The 18,514-nt window shown below is 51.8% G+C and overlaps 1 protein-coding gene across 3 annotated transcripts in view; it reads right to left on the bottom strand.

Annotated features, from left to right (window-relative positions):
- NCK1 (NCK adaptor protein 1) overlaps positions 1-18,514 on the bottom strand; it is a 742,357-nt gene that overhangs the window by 579,155 nt on the left and 144,688 nt on the right. The window contains exon 1 of one of the 3 annotated variants that reach the window (XM_086943910.1): positions 3,248-3,531. The exons of the other annotated variants lie outside the window; for them this stretch is intronic. The gene's annotated coding sequence lies outside the window, so the exon portion shown is untranslated. Of the gene's footprint in view, positions 1-3,247; positions 3,532-18,514 lie in introns of those variants that run through there. 3 annotated transcript variants of the gene reach the window in all.

The following is an 18,514-nucleotide window of genomic DNA, read 5'->3' as shown; positions in this document are numbered from 1 at the left end:
TCTCAGACATACTTCCCCATTCTAGGAGTGTCTCAGACATACTGCTCCATTCTAGGGGTGTCTAGGACATACTGCCCCATTCTAAGAGTGTCTCAGACATACTGTCCCATTCTAGGAGTGTCTCAGACATACTGCCCCATTCTATGACGATCTCAGACCTACTGCCATATTCTAGAAGTGTCTCAGACATACTGCCCCATTCTAGGAGTGTCTCAGACATACTGCCCCATTCTATGACTATCTCAGACATACTGCCATATTCTAGAAGTGTCTCAGTCATACTGCCCATTCTAGGAGTGTCTCAGACATACTGCCCCATTCTAGGAGTGTCTCAGACATACTGCCCCATTCTAGAAGTGTCTCAGACATACTGCCCCATTCTAGGAGTGTCTCAGTCATACTGCCCCATTCTAGGAGTGTCTCAGTCATACTGCCCCATTCTAGGAGTGTCTCAGTCATACTGCCCCATTCTAGGAGTGTCTCAGTCATACTGCCCCATTCTAGGAGTGTCTCAGACATACTGCCCCATTCTAGCAGTGTCTCAGACATACTGCTCCATTTTAGGAGCGTCTCAGACATACTGCTCCATTCTAGGAGCGTCTCAGACATACTGCTCCATTCTAGGAGTGTCTCAGACATACTGCCCCATTCTAGGAGTGTCTCAGACATACTGCCCCATTCTAGCAGTACCTCAGACATACTGCCCCATTCTAGGAGCGTCTCAGACATACTGCCCCATTCTAGGAGCGTCTCAGACATACTGCTCCATTCTAGGAGCGTCTCAGACATACTGCCCCATTCTAGGAGTGTCTGAGACATACTGCCCCATTCTAGGAGTGTCTCAGACATACTGCCCCATTTTATGACGATCTCAGACATACTGCCATATTCTAGGAGTTTCTCAGCCATACTGCCGCATTCGAGGAGTGTCTCAGACATACTGCCCCATTCTAGAAGTGTCTCAGACATACTGCCCCATTCTAGGAGTGTCTCAGACATACTGCCCCATTCTAGAAGTGTCTCTGTCATACTGCCCCATTCTAGGACTGTCTCAGTCATACTGCCCCGTTCTAGGAGCGTCTCGGACATATTGCCCCATTCTAGGAGTGTCTCAGGAGCAGTGTCTCAGACATACTGACATATTCTAGCAGTGTCTCAGACATACTGCCCCATTCTAGAAGTGTGTCAGTCATACTGCCCCATTCTAGGAGTGTCTCAGACATACTGCCCAATTCTTGAAGTGTCTCAGTCATACTGCCCAATTCTATGGGTGTCTCAGACATACTGCCCCATTCTAGAAGCGTCTCAGCCATACTGCCCCATTCTAGGAGTGTCTCAGTCATACTGCCCCATTCTCTGACTGTCTCAGACATACTTCCCATTCTAGGAGTGTCTCAGACATACTGCTCCATTCTAGGAGTACCTCAGACATACTGCCCCATTCTAGGATCGTCTCAGACATACTGCCCCATTCTAGGAGCGTCTCAGACATACTGCTCCATTCTAGGAGTGTCTCAGACATACTGCTCCATTCTAGGAGTGTCTCAGACATACTGCCCATTCTAGGAGTGTCTCAGTCACACTGCCCATTCTAGGAGTGTCTCAGTCACACTGCCCATTCTAGGAGTGTCTCAGACATACTGCTCCATTCTAGGAGTACCTCAGACATACTGCCCCATTCTAGGAGCGTCTCAGACATACTGCCCCATTCTAGGAGCGTCTCAGACATACTGCTCCATTCTAGGAGTACCTCAGACATACTGCCCCATTCTAGAAGTGTCTCAGTCATACTGCCCCATTCTAGGACTGTCTCAGTCATACTGCCCCATTCTAGGACTGTCTCAGTCATACTGCCCCATTCTAGGAGTGTCTCAGACATACTGCCCCATTCTAGAAGTGTCTCAGTCATACTGCCCCATTCTAGGACTGTCTCAGTCATACTGCCCGGTTCTAGGAGCGTCTCGGACATATTGCCCCATTCTAGGAGTGTCTCAGGAGCAGTGTCTCAGACATACTGCCATATTCTAGAAGTGTCTCAGACATACTGCCCCATTCTAGGAGTGTCTCAGGAGCAGTGTCTCAGACATACTGCCCCATTCTAGGAGTGTCTCAGACATACTGCCCCATTCTAGGAGTGTCTCAGACATACTGCCCCATTCTAAGAGTGTCTCAGACATACTGCCCCATTCTATGACGATCTCAGACATACTGCCATATTCTAGAAGTGTCTGAGTCCTACTGCCCCATTCTAGGAGTCTCTCAGACATACTGCCCCATTCTAGGAGTGTCTCAGACATACTGCCCAATTCTTGAAGTGGTCATACTGCCCCATTCTAGGAGTGTCTCAGACATACTGCCCAATTCTAGGGGTGTCTCAGTCATACTGTCCATTCTAGGAGTGTCTCAGACATACTGCCCCATTCTAGGAGCGTCTCCGACATACTGCCCCATTCTAGGAGTGTCTCAGACATACTGCCCCATTCTAGGAGTCGCTCAGACATACTGCCCCATTCTAGAAGTGTCTGAGACATATTGCCCCATTCTAAGAGTCTCTCAGACATACTGCCCCATTCTAGGAGTGTCTCAGACATACTGCCCAATTCTAGAAGTGTCTGAGACATACTGCCCCATTCTAGGAGTCTCTCAGACATACTGCCCCATTCTAGGAGTGTCTCAGACATACTGCTCCATTCTAGGAGTGTCTCAGACATACTGCCCCATTCTAGGAGTGTCTCAGTCATACTGCCCATTCTAGGAGTGTCTCAGACATACTGCCCCATTCTAGAAGTGTCTGAGACATACTGCCCCATTCTAGGGGTGTCTCAGACATACTGCTCCATTCTAGGGGTGTCTCAGAAATACTGCCCCATTCTAGGAGTGTCTCAGACATACTCCCCCATTCTAGGAGCGTCTCAGACATACTGTCCCATTCTAGGAGTCTCTCGGACATACTGCCCCATTCTCTGACTGTCTCAGACATACTGCTCCATTCTAGGAGTGTCTCAGACATACTGCCCATTCTAGGAGTGTCTCGGTCATACTGCCCATTCTCTGACTGTCTCAGACATGTTAAAATACCCACAAATCAATACACTGCTTATGCCACATCCCAAATATCATGGGGCGGAAATCTAAACCTCGTGCAATGGAAGGCGCAGAATGAATAACACAAAGACTACCGCTCCTCGATCAAAGAAGCGTTCAAAAGGCCGTGGGGTTGAAAACATAAGTTAAAAGACCGTCTTACCCGATCAGAGCGATGTAGGCCCAAATTTGAAGTTAACATTATTGCCCCTTCCATGAGTCTGAGCTTGGAAACCGACAGATGAGCGTTGTTGTTTACCAGATAGGGGCAGGCAGCAGCAGCAAGCGTCTCATTCCAGCCCCACACAGAGTTAAAATGTTATTTCCTACTGCAAGCCCAGGGCTCGCTTCGCTGGTGGGTGAGATCACCCTGCAGCTCGCTGTGGCGCGGTACAAGCTCAGAGCCACGAGACTGCCGCCCTGGTGCAGCCACCAAGACTCTGTAATACCACAGGGCACGCTGCGTGACCTGACGTAACCAGTGCCGCAGCTATACAGGAAGCAGATGTCTTGTGCAATAGAAAGACAAAAAACTCATGGCTGCAAGGAGCCAACAGAACGACCGTGCAAATGAACCATTGTAGGGAAAAGCAGACACTTCGAAGAAAATAAACTAGCTGTGGCGAGCAAATCCCACCTTCAGCATATAACCGCTGGGCGTTAAAAGGATGCTGAACTTTATCTTTACCTGTGGGCGTTGCCTGCTCGTATCTCTGGTGCAGCGGCAAAAACACTGGGTCTGCTTGGGCCAAGGAGAGACAGCCCACGTCTCTGCAATGGCGCTACCCTGACAGGATGAGAATCTATTAATTCACGAAGCCCCAGAGAAGGAGGAAGATGCGTCTCAATCATGACCAGTGGCTCGGAATAATTAAACAAGTACTGGCAAAGGCAAGGCAATAAGTCTCGCCTTTGCAAGAGATATTTTAGCCAAGTTGTATACCAGCTTGGCAGCTGTTCAGCATCGCTAAAAGTTAGTGGCGTAATGGAGGGTTGGGTGTCGTATTGTAAAGTAGCGTGTCGTGGAGTGAAAATGGGGTGTTATGGAGTGGCACAGGGAGTTGTGGTGTAGAGTGGAGTGAAAGGGAGTTGAGTGGCACAAAGTGGAGTGGCATGGTTGTATGGAGTGTCGTGGAGGGAGTAGAGTCGCAGAGTGGAAAAAGCATAGAGTGGAGTAGAGTGTTGTATAGTTGAGTGGTGTAGAGCTGAGTGGAGTGTCAGAGTGGAATAGATTACTAACCCTGGGCGTAGTTCACAGAGTTTTGCTACACGGAACTCCGCAAAGTGACAAAAAACTCAGCGAAGTTCCGCAAGTGGGTGAGTGCAATGCAAACTGCCATTCGTGCTAGTTTTCCTGCCGCTTGGGTACAAATTGTACCCGAGCAGCAGGTCGTAAACTTACCGTTCACGAGTGGGGAAAAAACTCCGCTGCTCTACGCAAAGTTGAGTTTTCTGCGCTCCGCGGAGTGCAGAAAACTCTACAAACTCCGCGAACGGAGCTGAGTTCACAGCCCAGGCCTATAGATTATCAGAATGGAGTGCAATGTCGTAGAGTGGAATGGCAGAGTGTTGTGGAGTGGCGTAGAGTCGAGTGTTGTAGAGCAGAGAGGTGAAGAGCAGAGTGAAATGTCGTGGAGTGACAGAGAGTGGAGTAGTGTAATAGAGTGGAATGGCATAGATTGTTGTGGAGTGAGGTAGAGAGCGCCGAGTATAGTGTTGTAGATTAGAGTGGCGTAGAGCGGAGTACAATGTAGTGTAGTGGCATAGACTGGAATAAAGTGGAGTGGCACAGAGTGGCATGGAATGGAGTGGCGCACTGGAATGGCACAGAGTGGAGTAGTATGTTATATAAACACAGAGTGGAATAAAGTGGCATGAAGTGGTGTAGAGGGAGTGGAGTAGAGCATCGTGGAGCAGGGTCAGAGTAGCAGAGAGTGGAGTGGCATAGCGTGGAGTGACAGAGTGGAGTGGCATAGAATGGCATAGAGTGGAGTAGAGTGGAGTAGAGTTTAATGGAATAGAGCGTCACAGAGTGGAGTGTCGTAAAGAGAAGGAGAGGGGCGTACAGTGAAGTGGTATAAAGTACAGGGTGCAGAGTAGATTGGCAAAATGTAGTGGCTAAGAGTACATCAGTTTGAGTAAAGTGGGTACAGAACAATGGTGTAGATTGCAGTGGTGCAGCGGGAAGTGGCGCGGAGGGGTGCAGGGTGGATACGTTCAGGGTGGAGTCGAGTGTCGTAGAGTGCAGTGGCATAGAGTGAAGTGGTGCAGGGTAAAGTAGGGTGGTGTAGTGTAAAGTGGAGTGGTGCAGTGTAAAGTGCAGAGGAGCACAGTTGCATAGAGGACAGTGGTGTAGAGTTGTGCAGAGAGCAGTGGCGTGGAATGCAGTGGTGCAGAGTAAAGTAGAGTGCATTGGCGTAGAGTGGTGCAAAGTACATACAGTACAGAGGTGTAGAGGGAAGTGGCGTAGAGTGCAGTGGTCCACAGTAGATTAGAGTGGCGTATAATGGAGTGTGGTAGAATTGTGTAGAGTGGTGCAGTGGCATATACTGGAGTGGTGCAGAGTGCCGTGGCGCAGAGTAGAATAGTGTGGCATAGAGTGCAGGGGCATTGAGTAGTGTTACAGAGTATTGTGAAGTGGTGTGTATTCATTTTTACTAAAGTGATTTAGTGTGCAGTAACAGAGAGGAGTGGCGTAGAGTGAAATAGTGCAGAATGGATCAAAGGGGAGTTGAGTGCAGTGGTATACAGTAGATTGTTCAAGAGTAGAGGGAAGCGGCGGAGAGTGCAGTAGCATAGAGTAGAGTGCCATAGATGTCAGTATTGTAGAATGCAGTGGTGCAGAGTAGATTAGAGTGGATTGGCATACAGTGCAGTGGCGTAGAGTGAAGTGGTGCAGGGTAGAATATAGTGGCATAGAGTGCATTGCTATAGATTTCAGTGGTTAGAGTAGAGTGCAGTGGCGTAAAGAGGTGTAGAGTAGCATGGAGTGATGCAGCGTAGATTGCGGTGGCATATAGAGCAGAGACGTAGAGAGCGGTAGCGCAGAGTAGACCATTTCAGAGTAGAGCGAAATGGCGTAAAGTAGAATGGTGTATGGTAGAGTGGGATGGTGCAGAGTAGGAGTGGCGTAGAGTGAATGGCAGAGTGCACTGGAATAGAATGCATTGACAGAATACAGTGGGTCAGAGTGGAGTGGTCAGAGTGGAGTGATGAAGAATGGAGTGATGAAGAATGGAGTGATGAAGAATGGAGTGATGAAGAATGCAGTGATGAAGAATGCAGTGATGAAGAATGCAGTGATGAAGAATGCAGTGATGAAGAATGCAGTGATGAAGAATGAAGAATGCAGTGATGAAGAATGCAGTGATGAAGAATGCAGTGATGAAGAATGTAGTGGTACATAGTAGAGTGCAGTGCATTGGCGTAGAATCATGCAGAGTAGAGAGGCGCAGACTGAAGTGGCATAGAGTTGAATGGTGTAGAGTGCAGTGACCCAATGTGGAGTGGCGTAGTGTGAGTGGTGCAGAGTAGAGGGCAGTGGCATGGAGTGGTGCAGAATGGAGTGGGATAAAGTAGAGTATGCATGGAGTGGTAGCGCACTGCCATTACAGACAACACATCTTCAATTGAAAGGATCATTACATTTGAAGAGACATGCAGTTTTACTGCTAACAGTATACACCACACAAACTATAATGTGTGGAAATGTCATCACCTAGTGTATTGTTTTGTTTTGATGGTAGTAAAATGTCTGTTTACACCACACTTCAGAATTATTCCCAGTAGCCAGCATGATTGTCACATAAACCATCTCACTTTGAAGTCAAAGAAAGAAAAGTAAACACCAAGGTCCCCCCCCCCCCCCTCTCCACCAGAAGACGGAGCCTGACATTTGACCTCGTTCTTTCAATGCACAGCAAATGCGTCAAGATAAGAACAAGATTTAACAGCCCGGTTACAGAAAGGGAGAACTCAGAAGAACACTTTGAAAAAGGTTTGGGGGAAGGGATGAACTTGATCTGGACAGCCTAAAACAAATAAAGCCAACAAACAGAAAGCAAGAAAATGTGAGTTGCAAACCAAAAGGCCAATGGTAAGCAATGGGTTTAAAGCAGTCCCAGGGAAGCTTTCCGAATGTCCCCAAGTGTCGTTAGCAAACCAGACAGCTTGGCCACCTGGTTGGTTTTGAATAAAAAATGTCCACCTGTGCTTTCAGAGTATTTCAGATACATAGATGTGCAGTGCTTAATTTGAGCTGGTGGTTTCCAGTGCTCAGCACCAGCACTTAATCAACACCAGTGCTTTTTATGAACACCAGTTAAGGACAATTTACGAGGAGATTAAGTGATTTGTCCAGAATCACAGGTTGTTGAGCCAACACAGACTTGAACCTAGTTCCCCAGCTCTGAAGTTGTCAGCTCTGACCATTAAGCCCCCCCCCCCCCCCCCCCCACACACACACACACTTTCTTCATGGTTAGTAGTTGGTTCTGCTTTAGGGGCCAGCTAACAGGATGGGCTGGTAAAATCTGCCTCCTGACGAGAACCCCGGCATTTAAATTTTCTTTTTTACAAATTAACCACTGGTTTGCACATACCGCTTCAAAGCTCGCTGTAATAAAGCACACAATCTGCATCCCACTAATTGGTCCATATTGTTCCATCCATCAAATCTGTAAGACTTTGACTCTTTAAATGCTCAAATCTACCAAAAAGAAAATAACACTCTACTCTTCCGTGTGTGTATAAATGATCTGTCTGGGTGTTTTTACTGCACAAACTCCGACTAATTAAGACTCCTATTTCACAGAGAATCATGAAATATGTAAAGTATTACATGGTGCCCTACGAAATATGGTTCTCATCATCATAATACCAGCACTCAAACCACTCTGTAGAGCTCAACCACTGACAGGTCTACTGGGATAAAAAAGCAATGGAGAACCACATTATGAAGCAAGATTAGTTTATGGACAAGAAAATACTGATTTTGCAGCACATTCATTGGCAGTATAACAGGGCACATGGGAGTAAACCCATCATTATTTGGTAAATACTATGCCACAAAATTACTTAAAATCACTGCCATGCACCTCGGTTTATAGTTTTATCAACAGTTTATTAATGAAAAGTAAACAAAACCATAATATTCTAATTTGAATTGGTGCCTACTGTTAGCTGCATTTTGACGAGAATAGCTTTTTCAAGCTAACTTCCCGAAAACAAACATGTATGAAACAATACACAATGGGGAACCAATGTAATTAGGTTCTATATTGCCATTTCTGGTCCAGCAGACATTTACAGGTAATTTGCCTAATAGTTTAGGATGTCACCAGAGACAGAATTATACCATTTAACACTCTTATCCATTCAGCATGATATAGATAACTCCCAGTTGGCTCTGTGTTCACAATGAACAAAACTTCATGTGGGGTGCCAGTGCTTAATTTGAGCTGATAGTTGCAGTTGGGGCCCGAGGCGTGGCCGACCGCCAATGGAGTGAGCAGCGCTGATCTGAGCTCCGATCGACTGACTCCCCCCATCTGGTGCCATACTGTCATCCCATGCCGAATTTGGGGACCCCAGTGAAACCCTGCGGAGGAGCAGTTATTAATATACCTGCGGCAGCTGCCATCAACCATTTCTGAAACCACAAATACTGTGCGGACCGAAAGCTGCAGCCCGAAGCCAAGAGACAAAATAGTGGTGCCCTGATGTAATGGGTTTGTATTTGATGTTTTGTTTGGAGTGTCATTACTTCTATGTTCTGTTTGCAGCGTGCTTCGAGTGTGCGTCCTTGGGGATTCAATAAAATTCTGTCAGTTCTGATCGGGATTCTGTGGCTGCCCGAGGCCACCCGGTGGCCATCAGGAGGGGCGGGCTCTTAGTCCCAGAGGGCTTCCCCCGCCCCTTGCCTGTGGTCAGCCACTGCTCTACCGGGCAGTTGGAGCCCGGTAGGAGGGTGGGCGGGACTGTGACGCGCGTTTGGGGCGGCAGGCAAGGCTAGGGGGTATATATCCCCCCCTTCGCCATTTTAGTTGCCTCTTTGCCGCTCCGGACGTCGCGCGTCGTGTATCGGGACACTCTTTTGGGGCTACTTTTGCGGTGAGTGAGGCATACGGCTGTACCCCCGGTCGCGCGGGCTGGGGTGGTGGCCAGGCCTGGGCGGCCCGTCCATTCCCCGTGGCTCTTGTGTTCCGCCTCACTGTTGGCAGGGGGGCGCTGCGAGGGGCTCGTCTCGTCTGCTGCCCCAGGTCCACATGCAGGCTACAGCGCGAGCCCCGGGTTTTTGCCTCCTTTGGCGGTGGGGGTCGCTTGCGGCACCCGGTCCTCCATCCCCCGCACAGCCCCAACAGCCGCACCCCCGCCCCAGACAACTTCATGGGGCAGCTCCGCTCGATGGTGTGAGCGCAGGGGCAGTATTGTCTGGCCGCGGGTCCGGCCCCCGCACGGTCAGCTGTCCCTTGTCCGCTGCTCCTTGGTTATTAGGGGTCGTCCGGTCTGTGCCGGGGTTGCCCCTGTCTCGGCCCTGTGCGCAGGCTCCAGAATATAGGTCCCAGGTCAGGTAGTGGGCCTCAGGGGTCGTCCGGTCTGTGCCGGGGTTGCCGCTGTCTCGGCCAAGTGCGCAGGCGCCAGAATATAGGTCCCAGGTCAGGTAGTGGGCCCCAGCCGCTCGTCGTTCCCTTGCCCCCTTCTCCTGCCTGGCCGTGCGTGAGTGGCCCTCGGGCAGGAGCCTGGGAGTGGAACGCGGGGAGGGGTGTGCGGGCTTGGCTGGGTTGCCCACACTGTCCCGCTCTCGAGCGGCCTCCCAGTAGGGGGCGCTGTGGACGACGGTACACCATGCCGGTGGCGGCGTTCCGACCACGTTGCCTCTGGCGCTGCTTTGGCATGCGATCGGTCAGGGGGCTCCAGATGGAGCCCTCCCAGTGTGGAGCGCAGCGCAGCTCCAGGGTTAGGCCTCTGGTCGGGCTGCGCACGGTGTGTCTTCCGGTTCCCGGGCGGGCTGCGGCAATCATTGCCCGGAGCCGGTAGTTTATTTCATCGTGAGGTTGGCCGTAGCCAGGCTGGGGGCACGTGTTCTCCGGGCCTGCGGATGCGGTCGGAACTCGCCGGTGTGCAAGGTTACGGCTCCCCTGCCTCGGCAGCCATGCCGCTTGGTCGACATGTGATTGCCGTGCAGCAGCGTCAGTGCATTTATGCACGCTTCTCGATGATGCTAAGGCGATATGCAACACAGCTGTACTGCATTGATATTGGCACATACCGCACTGTGTGGTACTGTAGACAAAGCGGATGCCTAAAGTGTAAAACAAGCTCAGCAAAAAGCAATCTATTATCTTGTAATTGTTTATATCATTCTTACCTTCTGATTTCATTTTGCTCGTCTAGGCCCCCTCTCGAGCTGGTCGTTGTTTCCCTTTGCCTTGCAGGATTTATACATGTGGTAGGGAATCTTGTTAGGTTTTTGGTTATTTATCAGGACTATGTAGCCACCATTTTTCGCCTGTAACTCTCCCTTCTCTTATTATTGCCTGGCGCGAGTGCCGTCCAACCACACGAAGTCAGGATTCATGAATACAGCGCTAGTTGGAGGACGATGTTAGAGCTGTGTCCTGTTCTTTAATTTATTAACGCACGAATTTGCTTTGCAGACCGACTTTGGCCAGCCCTTTGCGCGCTCGCTTTTGTGGCCCCCCCCTCACAGCATCAGCAACTACCCTCGGGAGGTATGTATAAGGGGCTGAGGGTGGCTATGTGGGGCCGTTGGGGTGAGGCGTGTTCAGGGTGAGCTGAGGATCACCTTGATGGGTGGCCTCCTTCCAGTCCTTTTGTCAACAGGGTTCAAGCTCTGTGTCTAACAGGCGTATTGTGTCCTTTCACTTATTTCACAGGTAGGGGTACGGTGTGCGAGCCGGTCCATGAGTAGTTTGTGGGTCTTTGCGGTTGTACAGCTGTTATATGCCAAGGCTGGCGTCCGCCGCATGCCATACGTGTGGGTCGAATGCTGGCAATCCCAAGGTTTTACGGTCCCGGGGCGCTCCCGGGAACACTTCTCATGCATTCCTTTTCTTGCAGATCAAGTCGTGTCCGCATCTTTTCCTTTACGCTTTGGATCACAGGATCTCATCTTCCAAAAGTCGGACGCCCGATTTAACCAGAAATGTAATTGTGCACGCGCCCGCTTCCTCGCCGGCAGCGGCCAGGGCTCTCCCGCCCCCCCCCTGCTGGCAGTGGCTCCTCCGGAGGACTTTGCCACTCGGGAGGATCTGGGTAAGCTTACGAACACCCTCAAGGATTTCATGTCAGAGGGGGCCTACGGGCCTCCTCCCTGCCGGCGAAGGCAGCTGCGGGGTCCCTTGGGGCTGGGTCTGTGGCAACAGCGCCAGCCCCGCGGCCACAGTTGACGCATTGGTGGCTCAAGTGTGGGGTGGGCTTTCGGTCCAGGGAGGGGCCAGCAGCGCAGCGTGTATTCCTCCTACTGCCAACGCTGCACCGACGGCCATTAGCGCCCAGCCAGGCCCCGTGACAGCACCGCCCCCTGCTCCAGCGCTGTCCTTTTCCCCTCCAGCTGCCTCGGCGTTGCCCGCGCACCCGGCTGCACAAGCTCCCGTGCTCAGCACAGTCCCCACCGCGCCGGCGGCACTAATGACCATGGCACCCCTACTGTCAGGCAAATGCTCCCTTGCATGGCAGGTGCCGCTAGCAGCCAAGGAAGGCATTTGGCGTAGGGAGTTTATTGACATCTTCTCCCTCCTCATGCTTGGGGCCGAAGGGGTGGACATCAGGAAAATGGGGGGCAAAGAGGAGGATAAGAAAGTTCGCTTTCAGGCGTGGCCTGAGAAATCGATCAAGAACTGGAGACAGGCCTTCTCTATCTTGGCGGCAGTCATTACTGAGCGTTTCCCCGAGCAGGCGCAGGGCTTATTCCAGTATGCGAGCGTCATAACTGAAGAGGCGGAGTCAACTGCAGGTATGGGTTGGTACAGATATGACTGAGTTCAGGAAAAAGATGGCTGTCTGTCCGGAGTTAGACTGGGATCAAATGGAAGTGAGGCTTTGGATGCAGTACATGGGTAAAGGTAAGGCAGAAGCTGGGGTTAAAGGTGGCGCGCAAGAGAAGAGGTTCGAGGCAGGTTAGGGCCAGAATCTAGAGAGAAAAGGGCAATTCAAGCAGTCCTTTTGTGGGGGGTGCGGTGGAGGGGGATTCAACAGACAGGCGAACAGGAAGGGCTTTACAGCAACTTGCAGGTTGTTCAACAGAGGAAACTACGTGGGGTAAGGCCTACAGATTTGCACACTCCTTCAGCAAGTGCAGCGGTTCCCACCCTGCTTCGGCATGCGACAAGCGCGATTCTGCAGCAGGCCCCGCCAGCAGAGACAAGTAACAGCCCTTCCCTAGCCCGGCCCCTCCTCGCCCGGCCTGCCGCACCTGCCCTCACTCCCTCGCTCCTTTCAGTCCATGCCTCCCATGCACATGCAGCGTCACCAGTTGTTGAGGTTTCCCCCAAGTCCAAAGGCCTGTCTCCCATCATCGTTTCCAATATTTTGCCTTTACTGAGGTACTATCCCAATGCGAAGGACAGGGCCATCCTGGCAGAAGGCTTTTTCGAAGGCTTCAAAATCCCTTACCTGGGTCCTATGGTCAGTAGGGATGCTGAGAACTTGAAGTCAGTGAGGGACCTTCCGGAGGTGGTGGGCGAGAAGATTAGAAAGGAGCTGGCCTTGGGGAGGGTAGCTGGCCCGTTCCGATCTCCTCCCCTCCCGGACTTTGTGGTATCCCCCCTGGGTGTGGTCCCCAAAAAGGAGCCGGGGTCCTTTAGGCTGATCCACAACCTCTCCTTCCCAGAAGGAAACTCAGTAAATTCTTGGTTAACTGAGGGTGCTTGCTCTGTTTCTTACTGTTCTTTAGACATGGCAATTGATTTGGTTAGGAGAGCAGGGAAAGGGGCCTGGTTGGCAAAGGCAGACATAGAGGTGGCGTTTAGACTTGCCTGTGCACCCGGATAGCCAGCACCTTTTGGGCTTCAAGTGGAGAGGGGAGTACTTCTTTGACAAATGCATGCCCATGGGCTGCGCAGTCTTGTGCGCCTTCTTCGAGGCTTTTAGCTCCTTCCTGCAATGGGCACTCTCTGTGAAATATGGTGTCACAGCAGTGTCCCACTACCTAGATGATTTCCTATTCATTGGAAGGAAGGGTACGCAGGAATGCAGTGAGGGATTGCAATGTTTCACGGATCTAGCTAGACACCTGGGAGTGCCTTTGGCACCTGGCAAGACGGAAGGCCCGGCACAGGTTCTCACACTTCTGGGCATCGAGTTAGATACGGTCAAGGGCGTGTCGAGACTCCCTGCTGGGAAGGTGCAGGACTTGAAAAGGGACATCCAGGTCTTGCTAGGAAGGGACAAGGCGCCCCTGGGAGTCATCCAGAGCCTCTTGGGCAAGCTCAATTTTGCGGCTAGAGTCATCCCAGTGGGCCGAGTGTTTGCTAGAAGTTTAGCCAGGGCCACAGCCAAAGTGTTAAAGCGTCATCATTTTGTGAGGCTGTCTGCTGGCCTGAAGAAAGACCTGGTAATGTGGGCAGAATTCTTGTCCGATTTTAATGGTACTGTTATCTGGAGGTCTCCTTGGGTAGACTGCCCTGAAATCAGTATGTTCACGGACGCATCAGGAAGGGAGGGATTCAGTGCAATCCTGGGCGACCTCTGGTGTGCGCAGGAGTGGCCCAACGCCTGGCGCAAACGCGGCATTACTTCCAACATCACGGTCCTTGTACTTTTCCCCATTGTCATAGCGCTGCACCTTTGGCCTGGCCCCTTGTCTGATAGAAAGGTCCTTTTCTGGTCAGACAACATGGCGGTCGTCCAAGCTATCAACGGACAAACAGCCAGCTGCCCGCTGGTCCTTTGCCTGCTGAGGGAGCTAGCCAGTAGGAGCCTGCGCTGCAACATTGAATTCAGGGCTAGGCACATTGTGGGGGTCAAGAATGTGGCAGCGGACGCCCTTTCTCGTTTCCAGTGGGACCGTTTCCAGGCGGCATGCCCGCAGGCGAGAGCAGAGATGACCCCATTCGCACCAGCACTTTGGCGCATCTTGGAGTGGAGCAGGAGTTAAGAGCTTTAGGGGAGAGGTCTCTTGCCCCAGGTACGAGGAGGCGTTATGGGAGTCACCTGGCGAATTTCCACAAAGCTATTGATGAGTTGGGCCTGGCAGCCTTGACGACAGACTGCAAGCCTTTGTTGTCTGGGCTAAGAAGCAGGGCAAATCTCACTCCCGGGCCTGCGGCGACCTGGCTGCTATCAGCCATGATGCTAGGCCGAGAGGGGCCAGGGACCCGGCTAAGTCTTTTGTGATTAAGGCAGCTCTGAAGGGGTGGGCTAGGGACGAACCGAGGGTTCCCGACACCAGGTCACCCATTGACTTCCCTACGTTGCAATCCATGCTAGATGTACTGCAGGCAGTGGCACACTCTCAGTTCGAGGCGTCCCTGTTTGCGGCGGCCTTCTGCCTAGCCTTCTTTGGAGCTTTCCGCAGCAGCGAGATAGTGGCGCGCTCCAGGTCCGACTGCTCTGGGGACGCACTAGGGGTGGCGGACATTAGCGTAGATAAGGGTCTGTCCATCACACTCAGGCAGTCTAAGACGGACCAAGCAGGAAAGGGGGTGGTTATTGTGCTGGCCCCCCTCGGGGACCATAGATATTGTCCGGTGTCAGTCCTTCAGGCCTATCTCGCCCAGCAGTGCAGGGTTACCTCTTGATACATGCAGACCTGAGCCCACTCACCAAGTACCAAATGGACAAAATCATGTTAGCATGCCTCGACAGAGCTGGCCTGTTGGGGCAGGGGAAGAGGTTCTCCAGTCATTCCTTCAGAATTGGGGCAGCGACTGCTGCATTCAAGGCAGGCATGCAGCCGTCAAGTGTCCAAAAAGTGGGGCGCTGGGAGTCTCCTTGCTACAAGCGTTATATCCGTCCATTAGCAGTAGCGGTGCCCCACCTGTTGTGTCCATACAACTGTAAATATTGTGTGCAGTGTTTAGTGTGTTGTGCTACAATAGTCAATTAGTAACTAAATCAATCATGCTGTGCATACTTTACGTCAATAAACATGAAGAAGTGAATTGCGTCTTTTCTTTTGACAGGGTCAAGAGTGTGGGTCTTGGGGCATTCCACCGTTTCCAGGTTGGGTCGGTGGACAGCGATCAGGAACTGGACGCAGGGCTTCGCGAACACAGAATGTGTTTGGTTGGGTTTCCCTGGCATGCGCTGGAAGAGCCTATTGCATAGAGTGAAGGAAGCGCTAGCAGCGGTTGGGGCCCCGCCCCAACACTTGGTCGTTCACCTGGGAGGTAATGACCTCACGAACCTGGGGAGGTCCACACTTTTGCAGAAGATGAAAGCTGACCTAGGGGAAATCTGCAGTTTAGTGGGAGAGTGTGAAGTCTGGTGGTCAGAAATTGTACCACGCAGGGTTTGGCGGGGTGCCAAGTCCTGTGAAGCAATAGATCGGTCGAGGAGAAGAATCAACAGAGCCATGAAAAGATTCACCCAACAGAGGGGTATGGGTTTCATCAGGCATGAAATGATTCAGGACAAGATCAAGGGTTACTTTGAGGCGGATGGGGTTCACCTCACGCCGGTAGGCTTGGACTTGTTCCTCCTCGATTTAAAAGAGGCACTTCAGAGCAAAGGTTGCAGGTAAGAAAGGTAGCGGGTGGTGGGGGGCCCGGGCTGCGGCGGGGACCGCAGCCCGGGCTGTGGCGGAGTTACAGGGCGATCCGGAAGCAGAGAGGTGCAACACTGTACTTCAGCTGGCACATAGGGGTGCCAGAGCCTAACCTCGAACCTCATGGGAGGTCGGGGAACCCGTGTCGGCGCCCCAGTAGTCCTTCGGGCGGTTGTGGGCCTGTGCAACCGGGGGTTTGCCTAGATACACCCCGCAAGGGCGTGAGTAGAGTGATTACCATATGGCGCAGCAGATGGGTGGTTCGCCACTGTGCTGCTTGGCTCATCAGGCAGGCAGGTGGCGAGAATGCGGCCTGCCCTTGGATCGCCCGTAAGATAACCCACCGTGATTACATAACGTTGTATGTAATAAACCTGCAGCAACTTTTCCCAATCTAACACTGGTGTCTGTGTGTTATTTGCGGGATGTTGGGTATGTTGGGGGCGGGGGGTTCTGTTGACCTGATGTGACTATGAGGGTTGCGCCGCTCCTTGCCGTGGCTGAAGTTGTATACAATAAAGAAGACATTTATTATAAAGCCTCTTCTACGTTGTGGTGAATTCCTAACTTACCACATTTGGCGACGATCAGGAGACAACTTCAGCCAGAAGAAGAAGCCCACGCAGCAGAATCTACTCGTCACTGCTTCTACAAGCTTCTAAGTCTACAGCCGGAATGGGGTTTCTGGCTGGTGCTGCCGCGCACCCTTCTTCGTGTATCAGAAGAAATCTGGTAGGATCCATTTCTTTTGGATTTTGGGCACATTTGTTTCGATTGCTGCTGGCGACCGTTTGTGGCTCGTGCATGGCTTATTGGTTGCGTGATCAGGATTTGAGTGTTCCCAGGAGTGAGAATGTGAGTCGGTCTGCTGGGGAGCCTGTTTTGAACGGTAATTTGGACAAAACTGTATGGGGATGTCACAGTAAAAGGCTTCCTTCCAGGTTTAAGGATTTTATTAGATACTGATGGTCAATATCTTTTCTTTTGTGTTGGGGGGGAGGGGATTTAATTCGTTTGCATTTAATGTTTTGCTTGGAATGTCATTACTTCTACGTTCTGTTTGCCGCATGCTTAGAGTGTGCGTCCTTGGGGATTCGATCAACTGGTGTCAGTTCTGATCAGGATTCTGAGGGTTGCGCCGCTCCTTGCCGTGGCTGAAGTTGTATACAATAAAGAAGACATTTATTATAAAGACTCTTCTACGTAGTGGTGAATTCATAACTTACCACACCTGAGACCGCGGAGGCCTGGCAAGAGAGTGCTTAATGGAGCCCACCCTCCGATGCGGGGCCTCTGGGGGGAGCCAAGACGCAGCAGGGCTGAGCCCGATCATCAGAGCGGAGGGAAGGGCATGCTGGGTGAATACAGATGTGCCAGGGATCAGCAGAGGATGGACCCTGATCGTGAGCGGAGAGCCAGTGGATGACCTGGCACCTGCTGACCCCGGGGGTAGTGAGGAGAGTCCAACCCTGGCCCCGGAACAAATGCTGGGCTCTGCGTGACGGGACGTGGGCGGAGTGAGGCAATGAAGCCGGACGGCCCAGCGGTGGAGTGCGAGAGCTGCTGTCCCGCAACGCTACTAATAGACGGTGAGTGGGGGTAGGGCTGGACCCGTTCGGCCTGTGTGTCGGCAGGCACCCTGGGGGGCAGTGGGCCCAATGCAAGAGAAGGGCGCCCCTGCTGCAGCAAGGGAGGTAGATACAAGCGGCCTGCATGACCAGTGATATGTGCGCATAGATGGCCTAGTTAGCCAGACACACAGGACTTAGACTCCCCTGGCACAGATTGGAGAGAAACTATCAGGGGGGCTGTTGAGCAGTGACTGCAAAACAAACTGGGACCCATAGTCAACCAGCTACTCAAAATGACATGACCCAGGAATTGTGTTCACCCTACATGAAAGTGGCCAAGGACGAAGAGTGACTGGCAGTTGGGGGCCGGCTGAAGTGCTGATCCTGCTGGACCTTCCTTGGGAAGTGACAGGGTAGTAGTGGCGTGGCATGCCACTGGACTGAGAGAGCACTGGTTAGAACCAGCATTGCAGGTGCTCCAGTTGGAGGGAGTCAACCTCGGAGACTCAGCCCACTGCCACTAAGCAATCATCGAGGCACAGCGCCGTTAACAACTGCGTACTCTCCGTGACCCTGAAGAGCCAACTTACCTGGGTGACAAACCCACTGGCGGCAGCAGCAATGGGCAAAGCTTCCCGTAGACCAGACCCAGACTCTGAGGAAATGGCAGGGGCCACAACAGAGGACGAAAGGAGCACCACCCTCTCTGACAATGGGGAAAGACCCCGCACTGTCAGATATCTCACAGGCGATTACCGCATCCAGAACCCCACTCTGAACAAAGATTGACAGCCTGAGTTCTGACCTGGGCCTCCTGCATTATGACCATAAGCGCTTGGTGGAGCGAGTCGCAACCACGGAGCGTACACTGGCAGAAATACCACCTACACTTGCTACAACATAGGATACGGCTTTTGAGTTCTAGGATACGCATTTTGAATTACAGATCAGAAAGATGCAGATAATCGCTCACGTCATGACAACGTACAAGTGGTTGGACTGCCACAGAAAATGGAGGAAGCTAGTAGGATCACATACTTGGAGCTGTGGATACAACCAGATGTGGAGAAGTGTGGCTCACTGGTTAGAGCAGGCAGACCCTGAAGCAGAGGTCAGACCCTAGACAAGG

The sequence above is a fragment of the Lissotriton vulgaris genome, chromosome 11 (genome assembly GCF_964263255.1).
Source record: "Lissotriton vulgaris chromosome 11, aLisVul1.2, whole genome shotgun sequence".
Lineage (NCBI taxonomy): Eukaryota > Metazoa > Chordata > Amphibia > Caudata > Salamandridae > Lissotriton > Lissotriton vulgaris.
The sequence above is the reverse complement of the archived record's forward strand: the minus strand, read 5'-3'. Positions and strand labels throughout refer to the sequence as shown.